The 19,313-nt window shown below is 37.5% G+C and overlaps 3 long non-coding RNA genes across 3 annotated transcripts; all 3 read right to left on the bottom strand.

Moving 5' to 3' along the window:
* Positions 1-4,103: 4,103 nt before the first annotated feature.
* On the bottom strand, positions 4,104-7,758 carry LOC135082015 (uncharacterized). The gene is made up of 2 exons (XR_010259326.1): positions 4,733-7,758; positions 4,104-4,318 (listed from the first exon to the last, which is right to left on the bottom strand). It is a non-coding gene; the product is annotated as an uncharacterized LOC135082015 (long non-coding RNA).
* A 2,470-nt stretch (positions 7,759-10,228) lies between these two features.
* LOC135082014 (uncharacterized) lies at positions 10,229-12,548 on the bottom strand. The gene is made up of 2 exons (XR_010259325.1): positions 10,858-12,548; positions 10,229-10,443 (listed from the first exon to the last, which is right to left on the bottom strand). It is a non-coding gene; the product is annotated as an uncharacterized LOC135082014 (long non-coding RNA).
* A 3,805-nt stretch (positions 12,549-16,353) lies between these two features.
* Positions 16,354-17,150, bottom strand: LOC135082143 (uncharacterized). Its single transcript, XR_010259358.1, has 2 exons — positions 16,983-17,150; positions 16,354-16,568 (listed from the first exon to the last, which is right to left on the bottom strand). It is a non-coding gene; the product is annotated as an uncharacterized LOC135082143 (long non-coding RNA).
* Positions 17,151-19,313: the final 2,163 nt, after the last annotated feature.

Genomic DNA, 19,313 nt, shown 5'->3' with positions numbered 1-19,313 from the left:
TAATAATCTTTTGTAGGTTTTGAAAATTCCGAAATGACCCGAAATGGGTTCCGAATGATTATCCCTTAAAACACCGAGGCGTTGCTCCTGTGGAACAACGAGCTTCCATTCAAACTCAGATGTAAGGGTATTTTTACTTTTCATAAAACGATATAAGGAACCATTCTCAACTCTATAATTAGGGTAACTAGTTGGTGAATCCTGACATCCTTGAAATATATTCTGGTACCAAGTGTCTTGAGTCACTGGACTAGATGATCCCGAAATCGCAGCAAGAGTAGGCAACCTAGAAAGACTATCAGGTATAACATTGTCCTTACCGCGGCGGTGTTTTAGATTAAAGTTAAAGGCTGATAATCGGACACCCCATCGGGCCAATCTGCCGGTTGGGTTTGAAAGTGAGAGGAACCACTTAAGGGCCGAGTGGTCAGTGTAAACAGTGAACTGGTTTCCACTCTCCAAGTAACATCGCCAATGCTCCAGGGCCACTAGAACAGCAAGTGTTTCACGTTCTGTGACGCTGTAATTTCTCTCTGATCCAGTAAGAGATCTACTCATGTATGCGACTGGATGTTCGACTCCATCAATCGTCTGGGACAGCATAGCCCCGACACCAAAATTACTAGCATCAGTATGAACGTCAAAAGGGTAGCTAAAATTTGGACAAGCAAGAACAGGTGTATCAACAAGAAGAGATTTAAGTTTCAAAAAAGCCTTGTCAGCTTCATCTGTCCAGAGAAAAGGCGGAGTACATTTTTTAGTGGAGGTCAACTTGTTCAATGGACCGGCAATTGTACTAAAGTTCGGGATAAACCGTCTATACCAAGAAGCTGTACCCAAAAACCGTTTGACCTCTTTTCGATTGCTGGGAGTCGGATAATTAAGTATAGCCTCTACTTTTTCTGGATCAGTACGCAGACCTTGAACGTCGACAATATAACCAAGATATCTTAGTTGGCTACGGAAGAATTGACATTTACTCAAGTTGACCGTTAAGTTAGCCATTTGTAATTTTTCAAGGACACGCTGGAGCAATGAAACGTGTTCGCTAAAGGTAGAGCTTATAACTATGACGTCATCTAAATATGCGAAGACCTTTAGTTCAAACTCTGGGCCAAAGAGAGTATCTACTAGGCGCTGTTGAGTGGCTGGAGCATTTGATAGACCAAACGCTGTAACTTTGAACTGCAGAGTTCCACGGCCCGGAACGTAGAATGCGGTCTTCTCTTTGTCCTCTTTTTGAATAGGTATTTGCCAGAAGGCTTTAGATAGGTCTATGCTGGACAGATACCTGGCATCTCTTAGGTTATCCAAAATTTCTGATACATAAGGGAGACAGTATGCATCCTTCTTAGTGACAGAATTAAGTTTTCTACTATCTAAGCAAAATCGCGGTTTGCCGTCTTTTTTGCTGACAACTAATACTGGTGATGACCAAGGACTTTCGCATGGCTCAACAACATCCAGGGACAGCATTTCGTCAACCTGTTCTGTAATTATTCTTTGTTTCTCTGGAGACATGCGATAATAACGTTGTCTGATCGGTACGGAATCACCGGTATCAATATTATGAAAAATAACATCAGTTCTACCAAGTCCTTTTTCCTCAAAAGAAATCGATTTAAAACTTTCTACTACGCTATCAGCAATAGCCCTTTCAGAGCCACTGAGATGCTCATAGCTACAGAGAAGTACCTTTTCAGAATCAAGGGAAATGCTAAGCATTCCAGGATCATTAGAAAGATAATCGACATTATTTAAGTGCTTAGGTAGAATTTGAAATTGATTCCAAAAATCTATGCCCAGAATTAGAGTAGTGTCAACTTCTGGAATGACATGCACTTTTATGACATGAGTCTGGTTATGAAAAACAATTGGCAGAAGCAAATAACCCAAAGACTGAAGTCTTTGGCCACCAGCAGCATTGACAGATATTTTAAGGTCATTAAACAAGGAATAACCAAACTTTAATATAGATTTATAAGAATCTTGACCCAAAATACTGACTACTGAACCGGAATCAAGTAAGCCATAAATATTTAAGTCCTTGTTGTTCTCGATATTTATTTTTACGTAAGGACGCGGATCACTACTCGGTTTAGAAGTGAAAATTGAAGCAACATTATAAGATGAGAAAAAATTGTTAATTGTCAGCAACCATTTCTGCCAATCCGAGTTATCGAAGAAAGGGTGTGCTGTTTTGCTGCAATTTTCACTTATTCGTTTTTTTTATTCTGTTCGCTAGTAATGTTATATTTATTACAATTCGGACATTCTGTAGAACGAACATCCTTCTTGCCGCATTTAAAACAAAATATGACACGCTCGGCGGGGCATTCTTTCATACCATGAGAATCCGAGCGGCATCGGTAGCAAAACTTTGATTGTGAAATAGCAAATACATTATTTGAATTATTTTGAATTTTATTATTAGAGTAAGGTTTGAAATTATTATAATTTTTAGGTGGAAATTTATTAGGTGCACTATAAGCAAATTCAGGAGCCAATGACTTGGTAGATGATGCCACTGGTTCTTTAAAATTCTCAGAACGGGCTTTTACTTGTTCATAGTTCCGGCAAAGCGTCTGTAATTGGGAAATTGATGATACATGGGGACAATTTGCCAGTACATTTGAGTAACATGGGCGAATGTTGTGTAATATGATTTCAAGTTGATCCTTCTCAGTCATAGATGTGCTAAGTCGAGAGAACATTCCTTTAATTATAGCTAAATACACAATTATATTTTCTGTCTCTCCTTGAGTACGATTACGTATTTCAGTGATCATACGGTAATCATAATCAAATATGTCAAAATCTTGTCTTAGTCGAGAAACAAGATTATCCCAATCATTAACTTCATCTCTAATAGAACGTAACCAATGGAGAGCATCGCCTGTAAATAATTCATAAGCATAAGACATCAATTTTTCATCGGAAACATTTTTTGCTATGCGGAATTCTTCAATTTTTTGAATAAATGCTCTGACACAAGTTTTGCCATCAAATTTAAGTTTAGAAAAGTCCGATGAGAGACCACGATCACAATGGACAGTGACGTTCAAGTTATCGACACCCGAAGAAGTTTTATCTTTATCTGGGTTATGTTCAGCATCGCAAAATTCTTCTGGTTCGATAATCTTTGAGTAGACAGAATTGTATTCCTCAATAGTATTTTTTATTATTTTTAGTTTTGAAAATAGTTCGGATGTTGGCTCAGGCTGTTCCAGGCGCCGGAACCTGTGATGTACATGATTTAAGAGCGAGCGTGTGCGATCAATTAAATTTTCATCTAATGTTATAGACAAATTTTCTAAATTGGCCTTAACTTTAGTTAATGATTCTGCTATGCCCTTAATGTCATCGCTCAATTCCAGACATGAATCGGCGATGTCATTCGACGGATATAATTGTGTTAATTTACATACTTGTCGCCTCAATTCTATAACAGTGCCAGCCGGTACTTCTCCTCTAATTGTAACCTCATATTGCAATTCTGATTTTTGAAGGTGAAGAAATTTAATAGGATAAGCCATTTTGAGAAAGAAAAATTCTGGGTATGTTGTGCAAAGAAAACTAAAAAAATATATACTGCAACTAAAATAAAAAAAATCTACTGCAACTAAATAGACAGGAAAGCCAAAGCAGTTAAATCCGTTCTGTCACAACAATCAACTTTGATCTAGAACGATGCAGTAATCTAAAAAAATATATACTTAAGAAATAATAATTTGATCAGAGGGAGAAACACAAAAATTCTTCAGGCTATGTAGGTGTAGCTTAATTTTTTTTTAATTATCTATTAGTTATAGTAACTGTGATAAACGGTTAATACTGGCATTTTTTTTATATAAACAAAATATTACCGCAATATAAAATAATAACTCTTGCTAAACTAAATTATTTATAAAACCTATATTAACACATAGCCTGAAAAATAATTACTATCATCGTTTTACAGTAACAACATGCACACAACCATCACCAGAAAAATTAACTAAAGTGCTATAGTGTAGAACCAATCTTTAAACCTTTACACGATAAGAGTGGGCGCCATTTGTCACGTTTTAAATTAATTTTTAGAATTAATAAAACGAGCAAAATAAGTTTACAAAATTTATTAATCTAAGTTTAAAAATATTTGATTTTAAGGTACAGGTGGGTAGGTTGTAAAAAGATCGGTTCCACGTAACACTTGTGCCAGACTCCCCTGTGCGGCCTCCTGCGGTCCCCGTGGGACGCCGTGATGTCCACTTCTCTGTCCCCTCCGGAACGGTCCACAATAAGTCCTAGCTCAAACTGAGCCCGGCCGTAATTCCTGCATAAACATTGTTTTATATTAGCCTTCGTGTGGGGTAAGAGATTGTACTGCCACGAATCTTGATTAGGTGATTTCAAACAGGCGGAAGAATATAAGCCAAGCTAGGGAAGACGGCCAGCAAGTACTAGAAGAGGTCTAGGCATTTAATTTACTGGGATGTAGTGGCAGTTGTAGATAGCAGAAACGGTTACAGTTAACTGATGGCTAATAAGAAAATAATTAAGTAATTTCGCTTCAAGGAACATAATTTATACCAACCAATTTACCTACACAATTCGCTAAAATATTAATAAGCGTAAATCTATGCTATAAGGGCGATTACAACAACACTTAACTTCTACTATAAAAAGCATTAATTACTATTTAGGAACATACCCTATCTTAACAAATAATAAGAGATGCACAACTTACCCAGTTACGGGATGAAATGTAGGCTAGACACTTAAGTTTGATTAACTGTGAGGTTTTATTAAAGTTTTATTAAACTCGCACTATGAAAAAACGCCAACGAGATCGATTTATTAAGACGCGCGCCGCATCAAGCGGTACGCGGGTGCTCAAGTTCAAGTTTCAAGCGAGGCTGGCGAGTGTGGCAGTCTGTCTCTGGCCGAGACGCTGCGCCTGCGGCGCGCACTCCCCGCGCCCTTCGCCCCGAGCGTATTTACGTTCAAAAACTTATGATCCATTGAATCGTAAAATAAAAAAATAACATTTTCAAATGTTACAGTACCCCTCTTCCAAGAAAAAGATTTTACCTGTCGTAAAATCTGAACCTACACCTATGTTATGAATTAGCAAGGATTATGCAAAGATTTACTTGTTTTGCATTTTAAGATCTTTTATGTGCCAAGCTCCTAAATTATGACCGGTCATAACATCCTCGAGAACATATACTAATGGTGATTTCTTTTGCTTTATTCTACATTTAACGTACTTAGGTGCCAGCTTCTTAGCAAAACGTGCATCCTTGTCGCTCTGAAAGTAACATCGCTTCCAAACGATATCATCAACATTGAATTCAGCATGCTTTCGACGCAAGTTATAACGCTGAGTGTTTTTTAAATGTGCTTGCCAAAGTGCAACCTGTACTTTATCGAAAATATTTGCCAAATGTCCCAAGTTTTCTGCATATGGGTCGCGTGGAAGAAAAATTAGTTCGTTTGGGATATCATTTTCTATATAATGAGACCCACTCGTAACTAATTCACGACCATGGACGAGGAATGATGGAGTATAACCAGTCGTTTCATTAACTGAATTATTGATTGCGAATTGGATTTTTGGTAGATTAATGTCCCATGAGTGATGGTCATCATGAACAAAAGTGGAAACTGCCGTTATAATGGTTTTGTTATACCTTTCAACGGTGTTCATTTGGGGAGTATATTTAGGCGTGAAGTGAACATTAGGTACAGCATATTTTTTAAATAAAGATTCCATTTCACGGCTCGTGAATTGCACGCCATTATCCAGGATAATGGTTTGAGGGATGCCGTGAACCAAGAAGACGTAATCTTCCAGATGTTTACTAACAAGATCAGCAGTAGCTCTGCGTAGCGGGAACATGAGGCAATATTTGGAAAAACAGCATGTCACTACAAATATATAACAGTGCTGTTTTCTTGAAGCCGGTAGGGGACCAACTAAATCTATAGATAGGGTTTGAAAAGGTCTACCACACTCTTTAGGTCTCCCCATCATACCTAAAGTACCCTGAGTTGAAAGCTTATAAGCTAGGCAAGTTTCACAGGAAGACACGTAACTGACAACATCGGGATACATCTTTGGCCAGTAGTAGCGAAGTAATAATCTTTTGTAGGTTTTGAAAATTCCGAAATGACCCGAAATGGGTTCCGAATGATTATCCCTTAAAACACCGAGGCGTTGCTCCTGTGGAACAACGAGCTTCCATTCAAACTCAGATGTAAGGGTATTTTTACTTTTCATAAAACGATATAAGGAACCATTCTCAACTCTATAATTAGGGTAACTAGTTGGTGAATCCTGACATCCTTGAAATATATTCTGGTACCAAGTGTCTTGAGTCACTGGACTAGATGATCCCGAAATCGCAGCAAGAGTAGGCAACCTAGAAAGACTATCAGGTATAACATTGTCCTTACCGCGGCGGTGTTTTATATTAAAGTTAAAGGCTGATAATCGGACACCCCATCGGGCCAATCTGCCGGTTGGGTTTGAAAGTGAGAGGAACCACTTAAGGGCCGAGTGGTCAGTGTAAACAGTGAACTGGTTTCCACTCTCCAAGTAACATCGCCAATGCTCCAGGGCCACTAGAACAGCAAGTGTTTCACGTTCTGTGACGCTGTAATTTCTCTCTGATCCAGTAAGAGATCTACTCATGTATGCGACTGGATGTTCGACTCCATCAATCGTCTGGGACAGCATAGCCCCGACACCAAAATTACTAGCATCAGTATGAACGTCAAAAGGGTAGCTAAAATTTGGACAAGCAAGAACAGGTGTATCAACAAGAAGAGATTTAAGTTTCAAAAAAGCCTTGTCAGCTTCATCTGTCCAGAGAAAAGGCGGAGTACATTTTTTAGTGGAGGTCAACTTGTTCAATGGACCGGCAATTGTACTAAAGTTCGGGATAAACCGTCTATACCAAGAAGCTGTACCCAAAAACCGTTTGACCTCTTTTCGATTGCTGGGAGTCGGATAATTAAGTATAGCCTCTACTTTTTCTGGATCAGTACGCAGACCTTGAACGTCGACAATATAACCAAGATATCTTAGTTGGCTACGGAAGAATTGACATTTACTCAAGTTGACCGTTAAGTTAGCCATTTGTAATTTTTCAAGGACACGCTGGAGCAATGAAACGTGTTCGCTAAAGGTAGAGCTTATAACTATGACGTCATCTAAATATGCGAAGACCTTTAGTTCAAACTCTGGGCCAAAGAGAGTATCTACTAGGCGCTGTTGAGTGGCTGGAGCATTTGATAGACCAAACGCTGTAACTTTGAACTGCAGAGTTCCACGGCCCGGAACGTAGAATGCGGTCTTCTCTTTGTCCTCTTTTTGAATAGGTATTTGCCAGAAGGCTTTAGATAGGTCTATGCTGGACAGATACCTGGCATCTCTTAGGTTATCCAAAATTTCTGATACATAAGGGAGACAGTATGCATCCTTCTTAGTGACAGAATTAAGTTTTCTACTATCTAAGCAAAATCGCGGTTTGCCGTCTTTTTTGCTGACAACTAATACTGGTGATGACCAAGGACTTTCGCATGGCTCAACAACATCCAGGGACAGCATTTCGTCAACCTGTTCTGTAATTATTCTTTGTTTCTCTGGAGACATGCGATAATAACGTTGTCTGATCGGTACGGAATCACCGGTATCAATATTATGAAAAATAACATCAGTTCTACCAAGTCCTTTTTCCTCAAAAGAAATCGATTTAAAACTTTCTACTACGCTATCAGCAATAGCCCTTTCAGAGCCACTGAGATGCTCATAGCTACAGAGAAGTACCTTTTCAGAATCAAGGGAAATGCTAAGCATTCCAGGATCATTAGAAAGATAATCGACATTATTTAAGTGCTTAGGTAGAATTTGAAATTGATTCCAAAAATCTATGCCCAGAATTAGAGTAGTGTCAACTTCTGGAATGACATGCACTTTTATGACATGAGTCTGGTTATGAAAAACAATTGGCAGAAGCAAATAACCCAAAGACTGAAGTCTTTGGCCACCAGCAGCATTGACAGATATTTTAAGGTCATTAAACAAGGAATAACCAAACTTTAATATAGATTTATAAGAATCTTGACCCAAAATACTGACTACTGAACCGGAATCAAGTAAGCCATAAATATTTAAGTCCTTGTTGTTCTCGATATTTATTTTTACGTAAGGACGCGGATCACTACTCGGTTTAGAAGTGAAAATTGAAGCAACATTATAAGATGAGAAAAAATTGTTAATTGTCAGCAACCATTTCTGCCAATCCGAGTTATCGAAGAAAGGGTGTGCTGTTTTGCTGCAATTTTCACTTATTCGTTTTTTTTATTCTGTTCGCTAGTAATGTTATATTTATTACAATTCGGACATTCTGTAGAACGAACATCCTTCTTGCCGCATTTAAAACAAAATATGACACGCTCGGCGGGGCATTCTTTCATACCATGAGAATCCGAGCGGCATCGGTAGCAAAACTTTGATTGTGAAATAGCAAATACATTATTTGAATTATTTTGAATTTTATTATTAGAGTAAGGTTTGAAATTATTATAATTTTTAGGTGGAAATTTATTAGGTGCACTATAAGCAAATTCAGGAGCCAATGACTTGGTAGATGATGCCACTGGTTCTTTAAAATTCTCAGAACGGGCTTTTACTTGTTCATAGTTCCGGCAAAGCGTCTGTAATTGGGAAATTGATGATACATGGGGACAATTTGCCAGTACATTTGAGTAACATGGGCGAATGTTGTGTAATATGATTTCAAGTTGATCCTTCTCAGTCATAGATGTGCTAAGTCGAGAGAACATTCCTTTAATTATAGCTAAATACACAATTATATTTTCTGTCTCTCCTTGAGTACGATTACGTATTTCAGTGATCATACGGTAATCATAATCAAATATGTCAAAATCTTGTCTTAGTCGAGAAACAAGATTATCCCAATCATTAACTTCATCTCTAATAGAACGTAACCAATGGAGAGCATCGCCTGTAAATAATTCATAAGCATAAGACATCAATTTTTCATCGGAAACATTTTTTGCTATGCGGAATTCTTCAATTTTTTGAATAAATGCTCTGACACAAGTTTTGCCATCAAATTTAAGTTTAGAAAAGTCCGATGAGAGACCACGATCACAATGGACAGTGACGTTCAAGTTATCGACACCCGAAGAAGTTTTATCTTTATCTGGGTTATGTTCAGCATCGCAAAATTCTTCTGGTTCGATAATCTTTGAGTAGACAGAATTGTATTCCTCAATAGTATTTTTTATTATTTTTAGTTTTGAAAATAGTTCGGATGTTGGCTCAGGCTGTTCCAGGCGCCGGAACCTGTGATGTACATGATTTAAGAGCGAGCGTGTGCGATCAATTAAATTTTCATCTAATGTTATAGACAAATTTTCTAAATTGGCCTTAACTTTAGTTAATGATTCTGCTATGCCCTTAATGTCATCGCTCAATTCCAGACATGAATCGGCGATGTCATTCGACGGATATAATTGTGTTAATTTACATACTTGTCGCCTCAATTCTATAACAGTGCCAGCCGGTACTTCTCCTCTAATTGTAACCTCATATTGCAATTCTGATTTTTGAAGGTGAAGAAATTTAATAGGATAAGCCATTTTGAGAAAGAAAAATTCTGGGTATGTTGTGCAAAGAAAACTAAAAAAATATATACTGCAACTAAAATAAAAAAAAATCTACTGCAACTAAATAGACAGGAAAGCCAAAGCAGTTAAATCCGTTCTGTCACAACAATCAACTTTGATCTAGAACGATGCAGTAATCTAAAAAAATATATACTTAAGAAATAATAATTTGATCAGAGGGAGAAACACAAAAATTCTTCAGGCTATGTAGGTGTAGCTTAATTTTTTTTTAATTATCTATTAGTTATAGTAACTGTGATAAACGGTTAATACTGGCATTTTTTTTATATAAACAAAATATTACCGCAATATAAAATAATAACTCTTGCTAAACTAAATTATTTATAAAACCTATATTAACACATAGCCTGAAAAATAATTACTATCATCGTTTTACAGTAACAACATGCACACAACCATCACCAGAAAAATTAACTAAAGTGCTATAGTGTAGAACCAATCTTTAAACCTTTACACGATAAGAGTGGGCGCCATTTGTCACGTTTTAAATTAATTTTTAGAATTAATAAAACGAGCAAAATAAGTTTACAAAATTTATTAATCTAAGTTTAAAAATATTTGATTTTAAGGTACAGGTGGGTAGGTTGTAAAAAGATCGGTTCCACGTAACACTTGTGCCAGACTCCCCTGTGCGGCCTCCTGCGGTCCCCGTGGGACGCCGTGATGTCCACTTCTCTGTCCCCTCCGGAACGGTCCACAATAAGTCCTAGCTCAAACTGAGCCCGGCCGTAATTCCTGCATAAACATTGTTTTATATTAGCCTTCGTGTGGGGTAAGAGATTGTACTGCCACGAATCTTGATTAGGTGATTTCAAACAGGCGGAAGAATATAAGCCAAGCTAGGGAAGACGGCCAGCAAGTACTAGAAGAGGTCTAGGCATTTAATTTACTGGGATGTAGTGGCAGTTGTAGATAGCAGAAACGGTTACAGTTAACTGATGGCTAATAAGAAAATAATTAAGTAATTTCGCTTCAAGGAACATAATTTATACCAACCAATTTACCTACACAATTCGCTAAAATATTAATAAGCGTAAATCTATGCTATAAGGGCGATTACAACAACACTTAACTTCTACTATAAAAAGCATTAATTACTATTTAGGAACATACCCTATCTTAACAAATAATAAGAGATGCACAACTTACCCAGTTACGGGATGAAATGTAGGCTAGACACTTAAGTTTGATTAACTGTGAGGTTTTATTAAAGTTTTATTAAACTCGCACTATGAAAAAACGCCAACGAGATCGATTTATTAAGACGCGCGCCGCATCAAGCGGTACGCGGGTGCTCAAGTTCAAGTTTCAAGCGAGGCTGGCGAGTGTGGCAGTCTGTCTCTGGCCGAGACGCTGCGCCTGCGGCGCGCACTCCCCGCGCCCTTCGCCCCGAGCGTATTTACGTTCAAAAACTTATGATCCATTGAATCGTAAAATAAAAAAATAACATTTTCAAATGTTACAGTACCCCTCTTCCAAGAAAAAGATTTTACCTGTCGTAAAATCTGAACCTACACCTATGTTATGAATTAGCAAGGATTATGCAAAGATTTACTTGTTTTGCATTTTAAGATCTTTTATGTGCCAAGCTCCTAAATTATGACCGGTCATAACATCCTCGAGAACATATACTAATGGTGATTTCTTTTGCTTTATTCTACATTTAACGTACTTAGGTGCCAGCTTCTTAGCAAAACGTGCATCCTTGTCGCTCTGAAAGTAACATCGCTTCCAAACGATATCATCAACATTGAATTCAGCATGCTTTCGACGCAAGTTATAACGCTGAGTGTTTTTTAAATGTGCTTGCCAAAGTGCAACCTGTACTTTATCGAAAATATTTGCCAAATGTCCCAAGTTTTCTGCATATGGGTCGCGTGGAAGAAAAATTAGTTCGTTTGGGATATCATTTTCTATATAATGAGACCCACTCGTAACTAATTCACGACCATGGACGAGGAATGATGGAGTATAACCAGTCGTTTCATTAACTGAATTATTGATTGCGAATTGGATTTTTGGTAGATTAATGTCCCATGAGCGATGGTCATCATGAACAAAAGTGGAAACTGCCGTTATAATGGTTTTGTTATACCTTTCAACGGTGTTCATTTGGGGAGTATATTTAGGCGTGAAGTGAACATTAGGTACAGCATATTTTTTAAATAAAGATTCCATTTCACGGCTCGTGAATTGCACGCCATTATCCAGGATAATGGTTTGAGGGATGCCGTGAACCAAGAAGACGTAATCTTCCAGATGTTTACTAACAAGATCAGCAGTAGCTCTGCGTAGCGGGAACATGAGGCAATATTTGGAAAAACAGCATGTCACTACAAATATATAACAGTGCTGTTTTCTTGAAGCCGGTAGGGGACCAACTAAATCTATAGATAGGGTTTGAAAAGGTCTACCACACTCTTTAGGTCTCCCCATCATACCTAAAGTACCCTGAGTTGAAAGCTTATAAGCTAGGCAAGTTTCACAGGAAGACACGTAACTGACAACATCGGGATACATCTTTGGCCAGTAGTAGCGAAGTAATAATCTTTTGTAGGTTTTGAAAATTCCGAAATGACCCGAAATGGGTTCCGAATGATTATCCCTTAAAACACCGAGGCGTTGCTCCTGTGGAACAACGAGCTTCCATTCAAACTCAGATGTAAGGGTATTTTTACTTTTCATAAAACGATATAAGGAACCATTCTCAACTCTATAATTAGGGTAACTAGTTGGTGAATCCTGACATCCTTGAAATATATTCTGGTACCAAGTGTCTTGAGTCACTGGACTAGATGATCCCGAAATCGCAGCAAGAGTAGGCAACCTAGAAAGACTATCAGGTATAACATTGTCCTTACCGCGGCGGTGTTTTAGATTAAAGTTAAAGGCTGATAATCGGACACCCCATCGGGCCAATCTGCCGGTTGGGTTTGAAAGTGAGAGGAACCACTTAAGGGCCGAGTGGTCAGTGTAAACAGTGAACTGGTTTCCACTCTCCAAGTAACATCGCCAATGCTCCAGGGCCACTAGAACAGCAAGTGTTTCACGTTCTGTGACGCTGTAATTTCTCTCTGATCCAGTAAGAGATCTACTCATGTATGCGACTGGATGTTCGACTCCATCAATCGTCTGGGACAGCATAGCCCCGACACCAAAATTACTAGCATCAGTATGAACGTCAAAAGGGTAGCTAAAATTTGGACAAGCAAGAACAGGTGTATCAACAAGAAGAGATTTAAGTTTCAAAAAAGCCTTGTCAGCTTCATCTGTCCAGAGAAAAGGCGGAGTACATTTTTTAGTGGAGGTCAACTTGTTCAATGGACCGGCAATTGTACTAAAGTTCGGGATAAACCGTCTATACCAAGAAGCTGTACCCAAAAACCGTTTGACCTCTTTTCGATTGCTGGGAGTCGGATAATTAAGTATAGCCTCTACTTTTTCTGGATCAGTACGCAGACCTTGAACGTCGACAATATAACCAAGATATCTTAGTTGGCTACGGAAGAATTGACATTTACTCAAGTTGACCGTTAAGTTAGCCATTTGTAATTTTTCAAGGACACGCTGGAGCAATGAAACGTGTTCGCTAAAGGTAGAGCTTATAACTATGACGTCATCTAAATATGCGAAGACCTTTAGTTCAAACTCTGGGCCAAAGAGAGTATCTACTAGGCGCTGTTGAGTGGCTGGAGCATTTGATAGACCAAACGCTGTAACTTTGAACTGCAGAGTTCCACGGCCCGGAACGTAGAATGCGGTCTTCTCTTTGTCCTCTTTTTGAATAGGTATTTGCCAGAAGGCTTTAGATAGGTCTATGCTGGACAGATACCTGGCATCTCTTAGGTTATCCAAAATTTCTGATACATAAGGGAGACAGTATGCATCCTTCTTAGTGACAGAATTAAGTTTTCTACTATCTAAGCAAAATCGCGGTTTGCCGTCTTTTTTGCTGACAACTAATACTGGTGATGACCAAGGACTTTCGCATGGCTCAACAACATCCAGGGACAGCATTTCGTCAACCTGTTCTGTAATTATTCTTTGTTTCTCTGGAGACATGCGATAATAACGTTGTCTGATCGGTACGGAATCACCGGTATCAATATTATGAAAAATAACATCAGTTCTACCAAGTCCTTTTTCCTCAAAAGAAATCGATTTAAAACTTTCTACTACGCTATCAGCAATAGCCCTTTCAGAGCCACTGAGATGCTCATAGCTACAGAGAAGTACCTTTTCAGAATCAAGGGAAATGCTAAGCATTCCAGGATCATTAGAAAGATAATCGACATTATTTAAGTGCTTAGGTAGAATTTGAAATTGATTCCAAAAATCTATGCCCAGAATTAGAGTAGTGTCAACTTCTGGAATGACATGCACTTTTATGACATGAGTCTGGTTATGAAAAACAATTGGCAGAAGCAAATAACCCAAAGACTGAAGTCTTTGGCCACCAGCAGCATTGACAGATATTTTAAGGTCATTAAACAAGGAATAACCAAACTTTAATATAGATTTATAAGAATCTTGACCCAAAATACTGACTACTGAACCGGAATCAAGTAAGCCATAAATATTTAAGTCCTTGTTGTTCTCGATATTTATTTTTACGTAAGGACGCGGATCACTACTCGGTTTAGAAGTGAAAATTGAAGCAACATTATAAGATGAGAAAAAATTGTTAATTGTCAGCAACCATTTCTGCCAATCCGAGTTATCGAAGAAAGGGTGTGCTGTTTTGCTGCAATTTTCACTTATTCGTTTTTTTTATTCTGTTCGCTAGTAATGTTATATTTATTACAATTCGGACATTCTGTAGAACGAACATCCTTCTTGCCGCATTTAAAACAAAATATGACACGCTCGGCGGGGCATTCTTTCATACCATGAGAATCCGAGCGGCATCGGTAGCAAAACTTTGATTGTGAAATAGCAAATACATTATTTGAATTATTTTGAATTTTATTATTAGAGTAAGGTTTGAAATTATTATAATTTTTAGGTGGAAATTTATTAGGTGCACTATAAGCAAATTCAGGAGCCAATGACTTGGTAGATGATGCCACTGGTTCTTTAAAATTCTCAGAACGGGCTTTTACTTGTTCATAGTTCCGGCAAAGCGTCTGTAATTGGGAAATTGATGATACATGGGGACAATTTGCCAGTACATTTGAGTAACATGGGCGAATGTTGTGTAATATGATTTCAAGTTGATCCTTCTCAGTCATAGATGTGCTAAGTCGAGAGAACATTCCTTTAATTATAGCTAAATACACAATTATATTTTCTGTCTCTCCTTGAGTACGATTACGTATTTCAGTGATCATACGGTAATCATAATCAAATATGTCAAAATCTTGTCTTAGTCGAGAAACAAGATTATCCCAATCATTAACTTCATCTCTAATAGAACGTAACCAATGGAGAGCATCGCCTGTAAATAATTCATAAGCATAAGACATCAATTTTTCATCGGAAACATTTTTTGCTATGCGGAATTCTTCAATTTTTTGAATAAATGCTCTGACACAAGTTTTGCCATCAAATTTAAGTTTAGAAAAGTCCGATGAGAGACCACGATCACAATGGACAGTGACGTTCAAGTTATCGACACCCGAAGAAGTTTTATCTTTATCTGGGTTATGTTCAGCATCGCAAAATTCTTCTGGTTCGATAATCTTTGAGTAGACAGAATTGTATTCCTCAATAGTATTTTTTATTATTTTTAGTTTTGAAAATAGTTCGGATGTTGGCTCAGGCTGTTCCAGGCGCCGGAACCTGTGATGTACATGATTTAAGAGCGAGCGTGTGCGATCAATTAAATTTTCATCTAATGTTATAGACAAATTTTCTAAATTGGCCTTAACTTTAGTTAATGATTCTGCTATGCCCTTAATGTCATCGCTCAATTCCAGACATGAATCGGCGATGTCATTCGACGGATATAATTGTGTTAATTTACATACTTGTCGCCTCAATTCTATAACAGTGCCAGCCGGTACTTGTCCTCTAATTGTAACCTCATATTGCAATTCTGATTTTTGAAGGTGAAGAAATTTAATAGGATAAGCCATTTTGAGAAAGAAAAATTCTGGGTATGTTGTGCAAAGAAAACTAAAAAAATATATACTGCAACTAAAATAAAAAAAAATCTACTGCAACTAAATAGACAGGAAAGCCAAAGCAGTTAAATCCGTTCTGTCACAACAATCAACTTTGATCTAGAACGATGCAGTAATCTAAAAAAATATATACTTAAGAAATAATAATTTGATCAGAGGGAGAAACACAAAAATTCTTCAGGCTATGTAGGTGTAGCTTAATTTTTTTTTAATTATCTATTAGTTATAGTAACTGTGATAAACGGTTAATACTGGCATTTTTTTTATATAAACAAAATATTACCGCAATATAAAATAATAACTCTTGCTAAACTAAATTATTTATAAAACCTATATTAACACATAGCCTGAAAAATAATTACTATCATCGTTTTACAGTAACAACATGCACACAACCATCACCAGAAAAATTAACTAAAGTGCTATAGTGTAGAACCAATCTTTAAACCTTTACACGATAAGAGTGGGCGCCATTTGTCACGTTTTAAATTAATTTTTAGAATTAATAAAACGAGCAAAATAAGTTTACAAAATTTATTAATCTAAGTTTAAAAATATTTGATTTTAAGGTACAGGTGGGTAGGTTGTAAAAAGATCGGTTCCACGTAACACTTGTGCCAGACTCCCCTGTGCGGCCTCCTGCGGTCCCCGTGGGACGCCGTGATGTCCACTTCTCTGTCCCCTCCGGAACGGTCCACAATAAGTCCTAGCTCAAACTGAGCCCGGCCGTAATTCCTGCATAAACATTGTTTTATATTAGCCTTCGTGTGGGGTAAGAGATTGTACTGCCACGAATCTTGATTAGGTGATTTCAAACAGGCGGAAGAATATAAGCCAAGCTAGGGAAGACGGCCAGCAAGTACTAGAAGAGGTCTAGGCATTTAATTTACTGGGATGTAGTGGCAGTTGTAGATAGCAGAAACGGTTACAGTTAACTGATGGCTAATAAGAAAATAATTAAGTAATTTCGCTTCAAGGAACATAATTTATACCAACCAATTTACCTACACAATTCGCTAAAATATTAATAAGCGTAAATCTATGCTATAAGGGCGATTACAACAACACTTAACTTCTACTATAAAAAGCATTAATTACTATTTAGGAACATACCCTATCTTAACAAATAATAAGAGATGCACAACTTACCCAGTTACGGGATGAAATGTAGGCTAGACACTTAAGTTTGATTAACTGTGAGGTTTTATTAAAGTTTTATTAAACTCGCACTATGAAAAAACGCCAACGAGATCGATTTATTAAGACGCGCGCCGCATCAAGCGGTACGCGGGTGCTCAAGTTCAAGTTTCAAGCGAGGCTGGCGAGTGTGGCAGCACAGTAGATAAATCAACTAAGTTTACGGAAGCTTCATACAAACGCTCGAAATCAGACTCACGCACACAGACGCACGCTTTACACGAGCTCTAAGCGAACCTCGCAGTCCATCCGTCGCGAGTGTCGCGCGCGTTATGTTTTTAATAATAATTTTATTGCATGCACTGTCCGCTGTATTTTTAAAAACATGCCACGAGTGTATTGCGTAGTATACGGCTGCTTGAACTCGGCATCTTCAAAACCAGAACTTTCATTTTTTAAACTTCGTAATAATTCTGAATTGTAAAAATTATTAAATATTACTTTTTAAATAAAGTGCTTACATCTGATTTAGTAATAGTTCTTTTTAAATTACGTAATTACGCTTTTTAACAATTTATGTGTTCTATTTGATAAAGTAATTTGCTCCGCGCGCTTTTGTACTAAGTGATGAACTGTATTTAAAATGAGGCAATAGCTATGTGAAAGCAAGTATCCGGTATTTTATTTATGAGAATAGAATATCTTCTACCGGCCTCTAATAGTGCTTAATCAATTTATTCGATTATGTATTCGATTTTTATAGAACCTAATTAACGTTTTATTTTTTTGTTAACTACTTAGTCAATTAATTTATTGCATTAGGTATTTGATAATTAAAAAACCTAAATAAACGTTTTAATAAATAAGTAAGTCAGAATCTTATTAATTTTATAAAGATTAAGAGTGCCAACCCTAACACTCAGTTGAAGTGTAGGTATTTAACTCGCCGAAAGGGCTAAGTTTCCGTACTGCTTTAGCTCATATATCTACTGTGGTGGCAGTCTGTCTCTGGCCGAGACGCTGCGCCTGCGGCGCGCACTCCCCGCGCCCTTCGCCCCGAGCGTATTTACGTTCAAAAACTTATGATCCATTGAATCGTAAAATAAAAAAATAACATTTTCAAATGTTACACTGGATAGAGTGCATGGCGCGCGTCAACACCGACCCTCAGAACCACCAGATCGCGACCGCTGCGATGGGGCTCGTTATTGACCCCACGCTTAAGGTCTACAACGTTAGTGGTGAGTGGGTTTAAGGCTGATTTAAGGGTAGGGGAGGGGATTAAAATATACATGTCATTTGGCAACCCTGGCCCACAGAATCAATGAAGTTTGGGTCTGTGTAGACCTGTGATTCTTTACTAACGTAACTGATAGCTGACTTTGCAAACGTGGGACAGCTTGGACTCCACGCGGCTTTTCGGTGAGCCTCGGAATAATAAAATTTCTATTGGGGGCGTTTGGCCGAAATTGTCGCTAGTAAGAAAAATGGCGTCCTTTTAGCGATAAGTCCTATGTACCTACTTTTAAAAAATGTATGAGAAAGTTTAGAAAGTTAGCAAACGTGCCCTCTCCGAAAACATGCTAAAGTTTTGCATCATACCTTTTTAAAGAGACAATTTGTTAGAAACGCCGCACAGTGGTCCCGATTTAATAAAACATGGACATTGATGCTAGAAGCACGAATTTTTTTTTGATGGTTACTGCTATTATAACTAATGTGGCAAAAAAATATTACAATCCTACGACGTCTATTTCGTAGTAAAAAAAAATATATACATATTTTTTGTATGGAAGAAATTACGTTTCTGTCAATTTTTCGAAATTCTTAAACGATGTCAAGATGCCGCTCACACATGTTATAAAACAAGTGATTCTGAGTATTTCATGCGAAGATACTTGTCACTTATCTCTGCGTACTTTTGAGTTATCGAGGGTTGAAAAATCGATTTTTTTATATTAAATATTTCCACGAAAAATTGCCAGAATTACAATATGGTGTATAAGGGACACCTTTGATGACACATAACAACGACTCGCACTCGCGCGCGCTCGTATGCATCAGCTTTTAATAAAATAAAATAAAAATTTAAGGGAAATACTTAATACAACGTTGTATGTATAGGTCCGCTGGCCGTCAAAAAGTAGCTACCTTATACGAGAGGTTGCCCAATTTACAATATGTCCATCATTGATAACTCACACAAATATCATCTCTCTCTGAAGGATAACAAGTTTTTTTTATTTCCAGAAGCTTTTGATAGGATGGAAGCTCATAAATACTCTCTGAAGCGAGAATGAATTTCAAATTGCGATATTGTAATTTTGACAAATTACATGATGT

Source organism: Ostrinia nubilalis, chromosome 21 (assembly GCF_963855985.1).
Source record: "Ostrinia nubilalis chromosome 21, ilOstNubi1.1, whole genome shotgun sequence".
NCBI classification, from domain to species: Eukaryota; Metazoa; Arthropoda; class Insecta; order Lepidoptera; family Crambidae; genus Ostrinia; species Ostrinia nubilalis.
The sequence above is the reverse complement of the archived record's forward strand: the minus strand, read 5'-3'. Positions and strand labels throughout refer to the sequence as shown.